This window comes from Triticum urartu, chromosome 7A (assembly GCF_056163025.1).
Source record: "Triticum urartu cultivar PI428250 chromosome 7A, HENAU_Tu73, whole genome shotgun sequence".
Classification (NCBI taxonomy): domain Eukaryota; kingdom Viridiplantae; phylum Streptophyta; class Magnoliopsida; order Poales; family Poaceae; genus Triticum; species Triticum urartu.
In genome coordinates, this window is record NC_141879.1 from 670,436,056 (window position 1) to 670,446,447 (window position 10,392).

Here is a 10,392-nt window from a genome sequence, read left to right on the forward strand (position 1 = left end):
CTGGTGTTCGGCATTCTGAAGACTTATTGGTTGCTTGGCAGGCTCAGGGTATATTGCTTCAGCAGAGATATCCACATCTGGCAGGAAGATGCGATGGTTTCGGGCTGAGGGCTGATACGAAATTGTAGAGTGCAGTTTGATCAGCCTCATCACCCAAGGGGCATAGATTTTTAGACCAAATAAGTCCGAGCCTGACGCAGCAAGTTGTCGTATGAAAAGATCCTGTGCGTTGAAGCATTTGCCATGCATGATATAGAATATGAGAGTCTTCATTGCACCCTCAATCTTGGCATGTGGAGAGTGTACCTTAATGGGCCAGAGAGTCCGCCGGATAATATGATATATGGTCCTGGGCAGGTACTCTAGGTCTTCAACGAAGAACTCAGTTGGATAGGGTGCATCCTGAGGCAATGGCTTCATCATTGAGAGCATCTGACTCATATTGGGTTCAGGTCTCTGGAAAATACTCTCAATAGCTTCAGAATGTGATTGGCAGCCTTCGTCGAAGAATTCGCCTGGAGTGGGTAGGCCGGTGAGCTCAATGATGTTAAATGCATTGGCTTCATGATGGACATTTCCGGTCATCCACTCCAGGATCCAAGTCTTCGGATCTCTGTTGTAGCCTTTGATGTGGAGAGTGGCATAAAACTGAAGCAGAAGCTCTTCGTTCCAGTGCTCTTCATCAGTTACAAACGGCAGCAAACCCACTTGCCTGAAGCAGTCCAAAGCTTCCTCAAGACATGGCAGACCAGCAATAGCTTCAACCTCAAGGCGCTTGTGAGGGAAGATGCGACCTTGGTTGTATAAGATGCAAGAATAATAGCTGCGCTGTGAATAACTCCAGAACCTGTCTGATACAATCCTTTCCCTTGAATAGGGGTTCTTGGAGCTATTGAAAAATGTGTTGTCTGCCTTGAAGCTGTTTACATCAAAGGAGCCAGGTGCTGATGCAGGACCTGGGAACCTTGGAAGCCTTGGGACTGGCTTCTGGACATGAGGCCTGTGCTCTATGTGATAGTCAAATTGTGGACCTGCAGCAGACTCAGGAACTGAAGTGTCTGGCTCAGTGGCTTCGCTGTCCGCTGAAGCATTTGGTGGGGCGGGCTCCACATTGGCTTCAGTGTTAGTAGTTTGAGGGACATCTACAGGCACGTTCTCTTGGGGAACTGCATCTCGATGGAGCGAGGGAGTGGGTTCTGAAGGTGCTTCTTCATTGTCTTCGGCTGATGCAGCCGGAATTTCTGCAGACTGGACTTGAGGCCGTGGACCTTTGCGAAGCCTACGAAACGCAGACGACGCTTGTGGTGTCGGAGTGGGCTGGGCCTCAATGTCTTCTTCCTCCTAAGGGCGATCCGCCCATGACTCATCTTGTGCCATTGGCGTCAGAGCACGACCAATGCTGATGGGTTCGCTTGTTTCAAGCTGAGGAAGGGCTGCATCACCTTGCACATTGTCCTGATGACCAATGTCTTCAGCAGCTAGTGGGTCGGCTGCTGGAATATCTTCAGCGTCAGGTGCCTCTGTGGCAGCAGGCTCATGAACTGTTAGTCTTCTTTCTGCATTGGGGTGAATGACAGAAAGGGGTTCAACCATCAAGGGCTCTGTGGGAGCAGCCCTAGATTTCTTGGTCTTGCGCTTCTTTTTACTGGGGGCAGAAGGAGAGGCTTCAGAGCTCTTCCTTTTTCTGGCTTCAGCTTCTGCAGCTCTTGTCTTCTTTAGCTCTGAAGCTGTTGACCGGCTCTTTGGCTTCGAGCCAGTCGTGGCGGTTGGGAAGACAATGGGAGTGGCTGCTTGTCTTGATGCCTCTGGTTCACTCACAGCAGGCTGCTTCTTCTTCTTTGCGGCCATCTTGGGGTCGAAGCCTGGACGCCCAAGTGCCTTGCGCTTTTTAGCCTCATTGTAGGCTTGAACACATTTGTCAGCTAATGACTTCATCCTTTCACGCGAGCCTTGAGCTTCAGTACGCTTCTTCAGAAAGTTTTCTTTGAGATCATGCAGCATGATTTTGAAGCTTCTCACTTCCTGCACGCTGAGACTGGCCATGTGCTTCTTGAACTGAGCTTTTTCGTGATCAATTTTCTGCTTTAGCTCAACGATGCGCTGAGCAATGGCCAGTTCTGAAGCAATTGCGCCTTGGAAGGCGACGCTGAGTCCAACAGGCAGCTGCAGATCATTGAAGCTTATATCTGGTGTGTCAAACCATTCATCAATGAAGCTGTGGATGATGGCGACATCAAAGAGAGGCAGATTGTTAAAGATTTCCGCTTCCTCCTTCTTTTGATGAGCTGTTCTAGTGCGTCATCGCCTAGATCTTCATCGCTTGATAGATCGATGGCTTCACTGCGCAGAATGGCAGCAGCAGTGAGCTCTTTGCCTGTGTGTTGCTGGGGCTCCTTATCCTTCAGGGGCTTGGAGATGCGGGATACATCTTCAGACTGCACACTGACTTCAGGGGGTGCAGTTTTCAATGGCTTCGCCCTTGAGATTTTTGAGGCAGGGGCCAGCTTCGAAGCTTTTGGTTTCTTTGTCTGCTTTGGCTTCGGCACAGCAGGAGCTTCATCAGACTCAGAATTAGCTGGAGGGTCATTCACAGCAGTCCCTTGGACCAAGATGTGGGTGATCAGGCCCTCAAGATTGGCAAACGGACCGATTGTATTGGGTTCCGCGTCGCGTGTGCCATCTGCCCTTGGTGAGGAGGGACTAGGATTGAAGTCAAGCCCAAATTTCTTCTTGTTTAGCTTCGCTGACTGTTGAGCAAACTGAAAGTTGCGTTTGAAGAGATTGTCGTCACGACACCAGAGAAGTGATGACGGATGTGCATCATCAGGCTGTGGTCCTCGGACCATGCATGGGTAGAAGCCTTGAGCAATGGCTTCATCTCTGGTTCTGGGTACAAGGTTCTTGTATAAGATATCCCCCCATGGACTCTTGATTGCATTCTTTTCAGCATACTCCTGGGTGACGAAGCGGTATTTGAACCACTGTTCTGCCCAATAGCGTCGAATCCATTGGATTCGGGTTTTGCGCTGCCCATAGCTCTCTTCTGGATCTGTTTTGTACATTTCTGCCAAGTCTTCAGGCAGATTCTTGGAAGTTCCCTCACGTCTCTGTCTGCCCCGCTTTCTTGCTGCTGCAACTGAAGACATAAACTTTAACTTGAAAGGCTTCAAAGGCTTTCCTTTTCTTGACAAACAGGAACTGGCTTCAGGAGAGTTTATGTGATGCTGTAGGAATTCTGTAAATGAATGCAGACTATGAGAACCGAAGGATTCTCCCACGGACATGTACCTGTGATAGCATTAAGGTGCGAGGGAAGGGGAAGAGGTCATATGCATTCTCAGAAGGTTTTGAAGATTAATCAGTTTAGAAGACATTGACCTCATTGTGCGAAGACATTCACTTATAGATAAGAAGTTGGTTCCAGATTTGTACGAACCCATAGATCAGTACAAGTGAGGAATCTAACTACTTTATGAAGCACAAGTGAATATACTAGGCATGTTATGAGATGCAGCGAGAGATCTAACTGGTGTGAAGAGAAACTTCTTATGGTTGAAAGTGACAGAACCAAGAGATCAAAAGAGGCTGTAAAAAGAAGTTTTATTTACCACACTAGAACTGCTAGACGGAAGGAAGTTGATGCCGAGCAGTTCAGTCCTCCGTGCCCTAACTTGGCGACGGAAAACACCTACGGCGACGGCGAAGAGGACGATGTCCGCGGTCGGCGTGAGGACGGCGTTGGAGACGTTGCGGCAGCGAAGCGCTTCGTCTCCGGCGTCGTCGAGTGCTAGTGGTGGTGCTAGGGTTCGTGCGAGGATGGAAGAAGGAGATAATGACTGTGGTAAGTGTGAATTTATAGGTTCAGAGGCAGCACTGTGCTATTACACAGGTGCCCCTGGCGGTTCGCATTTGAGGCACGCGTGGCCAGTTAGCGGAAGTTTGGGGTTTGTTCCACGTCCCACGCACGCCTAAATTGTCGGGCGGTCGTTCCTGCTTCTCCGGATCTTATGTGGAGGAATGAGCATTAAAAACGGACTTTTATGGTTGTCTCTATGTCTTCAGCTGACAAGGACACAGTGAAGACATTCGACAGTTTCAACAGAATGCATATGACTTGGAGAGATAGAGTTTGAGATAGAAAGCATAGAGAGGTTAGGGTCCGATCACATTCACTTAGTTCAAAAGATTCAACCAAGAAGACATAGCTATAAGTGAATGCTGTAGAGGACAGAACACTAGAGCATATATATATATATATATATATATAATCATCGTAGTGAAGATAATCATGAAGACATGTTAAGTTCGAAGCCAAGCAATGTGAAGATATTGCAAGGTAACGCCATGAGTTAAACACTTCAAAAATGGAACGTTTGGTGGTGGCGTTACCCACCGTATAGGAAGTATTAGACCCAGACACGGCGCACAATTATCGTGGCACTCCGAAGTCAAATTCCACATTTAATGTATTCACACTTAGAATGTATGTCTTCATTGATTGAGGATATACTTTACTTTGTGTGTTGCACATCTAAGTCATCAATATGCATAAGTGTTAGGATGTGTGCCTGATCATAGGACATTTGAGGATTCCAAGATATTTAGCTCACACCGTAACTTGCAAAACCTCTTCTCGTGCCAATTGCTCTTCAGTGCTGACGTGTATGATATCAATGTCTTCCTTCACAACATGATCTCTGAGAAAGTGGTGACGAATTTCAATGTGCTTTGTCTTTGAGTGCTGAACTGGGTTGTTGGCAATCTTGATGGCGCTTTCGTTGTCGCAGTAAAGTGGCACTTGCTTCAGATGAATGCCATAATCCTTGAATGTTTGCTTCATCCACAGAAGCTGAGCACAGCAAGATCCAGCAGCAATGTATTCAGATTCAGCAGTGGAGAGAGATACACAGTTCTGCTTCTTTGAAGACCAACATACAAGTGATCGTACCAGAAAGTGACATGTGCCTGATGTAGACTTGCGATCAACTTTGTCACCAGCATAATCAGCGTCCGAAAATCCAACCAAATCAAACTCTGAGCCCTTTGGATACCATAATCCTAGAGTTGGGGTGTGAGCCAAATATCGAAGAATTCGCTTCACAGCTAAGTGATGCGACTCCTTTGGTGCCGCTTGAAATCGAGCACACATGCAAACACTAAGCATGATATCTGGCCTAGATGCACATAAATAAAGCAAAGACCCAATCAGGAGCGGTATACCTTTTGATCGAACTCTTTACCATTGTCGTCAGGACCTAGATGATGTTTGGCTGGCATTGGTGTTGTGAAGCCTTTGCAGTCTTGCATACCGAACTTCTTCAGGCAATCTTTGAGATACTTCTCTTGAGATATGAAGATGCCATTGCGCTGTTGTCGGATTTGAAGACCAAGAAAGAACTTCAGCTCCCCCATCATGGACATCTGATATTGCTCTTGCATCATATATCCAAACTCTTCACTGTACTTCTGATTGGTGCAGCCGAAGATAATGTCATCCACATATATTTGGCACACAAACAGTTCACCATCGTATGTCTTCGTGAAAAGAGTGGGATCCAGGGAACCAGGTATGAAGCCTTTGCTCTTCAGAAAGTACTTGAGTGTATCATACCAGACCCTAGGGGCTTGTTTGAGGCCATACAGTGCCTTGTTGAGCTTGTATACCATATCAGGATGTTTTGGATTTTCAAAGCCAGGTGGTTGTGCAACATACACTTCTTCTTCAATCTTGCCATTGAGAAAGGCACTTTTCACATCCATTTGATATAGAAGTATGTTATGATGATTTGCATAGGCCAGCAGTATGCGTATGGCTTCAAGCCTAGCCACAGGAGCAAATGTTTCATTGAAGTCAATGCCCTCCACTTGAGTATATCCTTGAGCAACGAGACGAGCTTCGTTTCTGACAACTTGACCATGCTCATCTTGCTTGTTGCGGTATATCCATTTGGTGCCTATTATGTTGTGCTTCCGTGGATCAGGACGCTTAACCAGTTCCCATACATTATTCAGCTCAAACTGTTGAAGCTCTTCTTGCATAGCTTGAATCCATTCAGGTTCCATGAAGGCTTCTTCAACTTTCTTGGGTTCTGATATTGAGACGAATGCGAAATGCCCACAGAAGTTTGCTAGCTGAGTTGCCCTTGAACGAGTGAGTGGACCAGGTGCATTGATGCTATCAAGTATTCTGTCAATCTGCACTTCATTTGCAACACGAGGATGTATAGGGCGAAGACCTTGCTCTTGCTGATCTGCGTTGTTGTTTGGAGGAATGTCTTCATGCTGAGCATTGTCTTCATGTTGATCAGGTGCTGAGATGATGAGTTCTTCTTCAGGATGAGCTTCAGAAGGCATAATCTCTCCAGTTCCCATAAGCTTGATTGATTCACTAGCTGGGACTTCATCTAGCACATTTGGCAGTTGCTCTCTTTGTGAACCATTTGTTTCATCAAACCGCACATCCACTGTTTCGACCACTTTGTAATGGAAGAGATTGAAGACTCTGTAGGAGTGTGAATCCTTTCCATATCCAAGCATAAAGCCCTCATGTGCTTTTGGTGCAAACTTTGAGGTGTGGTGTGGGTCCTTGATCCAGCACTTTGCGCCAAATACTCTGAAGTAACTGACATTTGGCTTCTTGCCAGTTAGGAGTTCATAAGATGTCTTGTTCAGAAGCTTGTGAAGATAAACACGATTGATTGTATGGCATGCAGTATCAATGGCTTCAGTCCAGAATTTTCTTGGAGTCTTGTATTCATCTAGCATTGTTCTGGCCATCTCAATGAGTGTTCTGTTCTTGCGTTCGACGACGTCATTCTGCTGTGGCGTGTATGGAGCTGAGAATTCATGTGTGATGCCCAAGGTATCCAGATATGTATCAAGGCCAGTGTTCTTGAATTCAGTGCCATTGTCACTTCTGATGTGCTTTATCTTGGCGCCAAAGTTGTTCATAGCTCGATTTGCGAAGCGTCTGAAGACATCCTGCACTTCAGTCTTGTAAAGGATTATGTGTACCCAAGTATATCTAGAGTAATCATCAACAATGACGAAGCCATAGAGGCAAGCAGTAGTAGTAAAAGTTGAGTAGTGAGTGGGACCGAAAAGATCCATGTGGATCAGTTCGAAGGGTTGTGTAGTAGTCATGATTGTCTTCGAAGGATGTTTTGCCCTTGTCATCTTCCCTGCTTCACAGGCACCGCATAAATGATCTTTCTTGAACTTGACGCCCTCGATGCCTATGACGTGCTTTTTCTTCGCAAGGGTGTGGAGGTTCCTCATGCCAGCATGCCCAAGCCTCCGATGCCAAAGCCAGCATTCTGAAGCTTTTGCAAGAAGACATACTGCAAGTTGTGGTCCTGCTGAGAAATCTACCATGTACAAATCACCTTTCCGATACCCTTCAAACACTAGAGATTTGTCAGATTCCATTAGCACCAGGCAATGATATTTTCCAAACATTACAATCATATTCAAATCGCAAAGCATTGAGACAGACATTAAGTTGAAGCCAAGGGATTCAACAAGCATGACTTTATCCGTGTGTTGATCCTTTGAGATTGCAACTCTACCTAGACCCAATACCTTACTTTTACCAGTGTCAGCAAATGTGATGTGGCTCTTGTCGGATGGACGTAATGTTGAGTCCATAAGAAGGCTTCTTCTGCCAGTCATGTGATTTGTACACCCACTGTCAATAATCCATTCTGAAGATTTTGAAGTCGCTGGTGTCGTACCCTACAGTACAGTTAGGGGGATAGGCTTCACGAAGAGAATTGTGAAGCATAAACATTTGACGAACCAGTGGGTTATGAAAACTTAGATCCAGATTAGGACTAATAGGGAGAGTAGCATGCGATTCAGGAACGAAGTACATAATGATGCCATTCGGGCATTTTATCTTGCGCCCTACAAGATTTTTAAGGTCCCCAGCAATAGCATCAGAAGATTTTGTTTCTCTGCTAGAGACCTTTCCCTGCAAAAGAGAGTTAAGCTTTCTTAACCACCCACATCTTCAAGGGTGGCTTAGAAGCAATAAGTCTAAGTGCAGCATCTGAGAATTTTGGCTTTGAAGCCTTAGCAAACAGTCTAGCAGGTGGACAATAATACTCATAGGAATAAGCAGAATAATTTTTGGTCACATGAACACGGTTCGATGAACCGCTCTCATATTCATATGCCTGAGTATAGTTTCCCTGCAAAACATTTGCGTTAGTGTGACTCAGGTGAGTCTTCTGTTTGTATGAAGCCATTGGACCGTATGAAGCCTTTGGTATGAGGTTTGTCTTCTTCAAGTGAGGTGTCATGAAGACATTCACAGGAAGATTATCCAGACACTTTTTGGAAACCCAGATCTTCTTCATAGGCGGTCCATTCCTGTAGTTAGTACCAATGTACCTGGCAAACACTTCACCATGCTGATTCTTAAATAGTTTATAGTTCGCATCAAAGGATTCATCAATGATAATGGGGTTAGCACAAGTGAAGCCAGATAAGTTGGATGGATCTGCTGAAAGTTCCTTTGCAGCAACCCATGTGGTTTTGGGGTACTGCTCAGGTTTCCAGTAAGAGCCATCTGCATTGATTTTCCTCACAAATCCAACACCCTCTTTCCTAGGGTTTCGATTCAGGATCTGCTTCTTGAGGACATCACATAGTGTCTGATGTCCTTTAAGACTTTTGTACATCCCTGTTTCAAGCAATGTCTTCAACATAGCATTCTCATCAGCAATAGCAGTGGTATCCTCAGCAGAGGGGTTAGTTACCACGTCAATAGTTGAAGATATTGCAACAGCAGTAGCAGTGGAACATTCAGCAACAGAATTAGCATTATCACGCTCAATGCATTTAAGACATGGTGGTTCAAATCCTTCCTGAGCGGGACTGATCTGTTCGGAGCGAAGTGACTCATTTTCCTTTTGAAGATCTTCATGAGCCACCCTCAATTTCTCAAGTTCTTGCTTCCTTTGAAGATAATCATAGGAAAGCTTTTCATGAGTTGTTGAGAGAGTATCATGACGATCTTCAAGTTCCTGATACTTAACGTGAAGGTTTTTTATGTCTTCAATCAAGGATTCAGATCGAGTCATTTCAGCACCCAACAGATCATCGCTTCTGTCTAACAGTTTTTGAATATGTTCCATAGCTTTCTATTGTTTAGTTGCAATTTTAGCAAGTGTTTTTTAGCTAGGTTTTGAATCACATTCAGAGTCATCGTCACTAAATGTTTCATAGCGAGTAGTGCGTGTGTTATACCTTGGCACCGCGTGCCATGAAGCAGTAGGTAGGAGTGGAGTCGTTCTTGTCATTTGCGTCGGTGTCGGTGATGCAGTCATTGTCTTCAGTGTTGAAGATGGACTTGGCGACGTATGATGTAGCCAGACTCGCAATGCCAGAATCAGACTCCTCCTCAGACTCCACCTCTGCCTCCTCAGATGCGGACTCCTCCTCTGAATCCATCTCCTTTCCAACAAATGCACGTGCCTTGCCAGATGAGCTCTTCTTGTGTGATGAAGACTTTGATGAAGACTTGGAAGAAGACTTTGAGTATTTCTTCTTCTTCTTGTCGTCAGAATCATATTCCTTGCTCTTCTTCTTCCTTCTGTTCTCATTGTCCCACTGTGGAAACTCAGAGATGAAGTGTCCAATTTTCTTGCACTTGTGACATGTTTTCTTCTTGTAGTCATGAGCAGAAGCTTCATCATTCCTTGAGCTTGATCGTGAAGATTTTCTGAAGCCTTTCTTCTTGGTGAATTTTTGGAACTTCTTCACTAGCATTGCAAGTTCTCTTCCAATGTCTTCAGGATCATCAGAACTGCAGTCAGATTCTTCTTCAGATGAGGAGACAGCTTTTGCCTTCAAGGCGCGAGTTCACCCATAGTTTGGACCGTAGATATCTCTTTTCTCAGAAAGCTGAAACTCATGTGTGTTGAGCCTCTCAAGTATGTCAGACGGATCGAGTGTCTTGAAATCAGGACGTTCTTGAATCATCAGGGCCAGGATGTCAAACGAACTATCAAGTGATCTCAGCAGCGTCTTGACGATTTCATGTTTGGTGATCTCAGTGGCGCCGAGGGCTTGAAGCTCGTTTGTGATGTCAGTGAGTCTGTCAAATGTGTGCTGGACATTCTCATTGTCATTTCGCTTGAAGCGGTTGAAGAGATTGCGAAGGACACTGATTCTTTGATCTCTCTGGGTTGAGATGCCTTCATTAACTTTGGAGAGCCAGTCCCAGACCACTTTGGATGTCTTCAAGGCACTCACATGGCCATACTGTCCTTTGGTCAGATGACCACAGATGATATTGTTGGCAGTAGAGTCCAGTTGAACGAATTTCTTGACATCAGCAGCAGTGACACCTTCTCCAGCCTTGGGAACGCCGTTCTCGATGACATA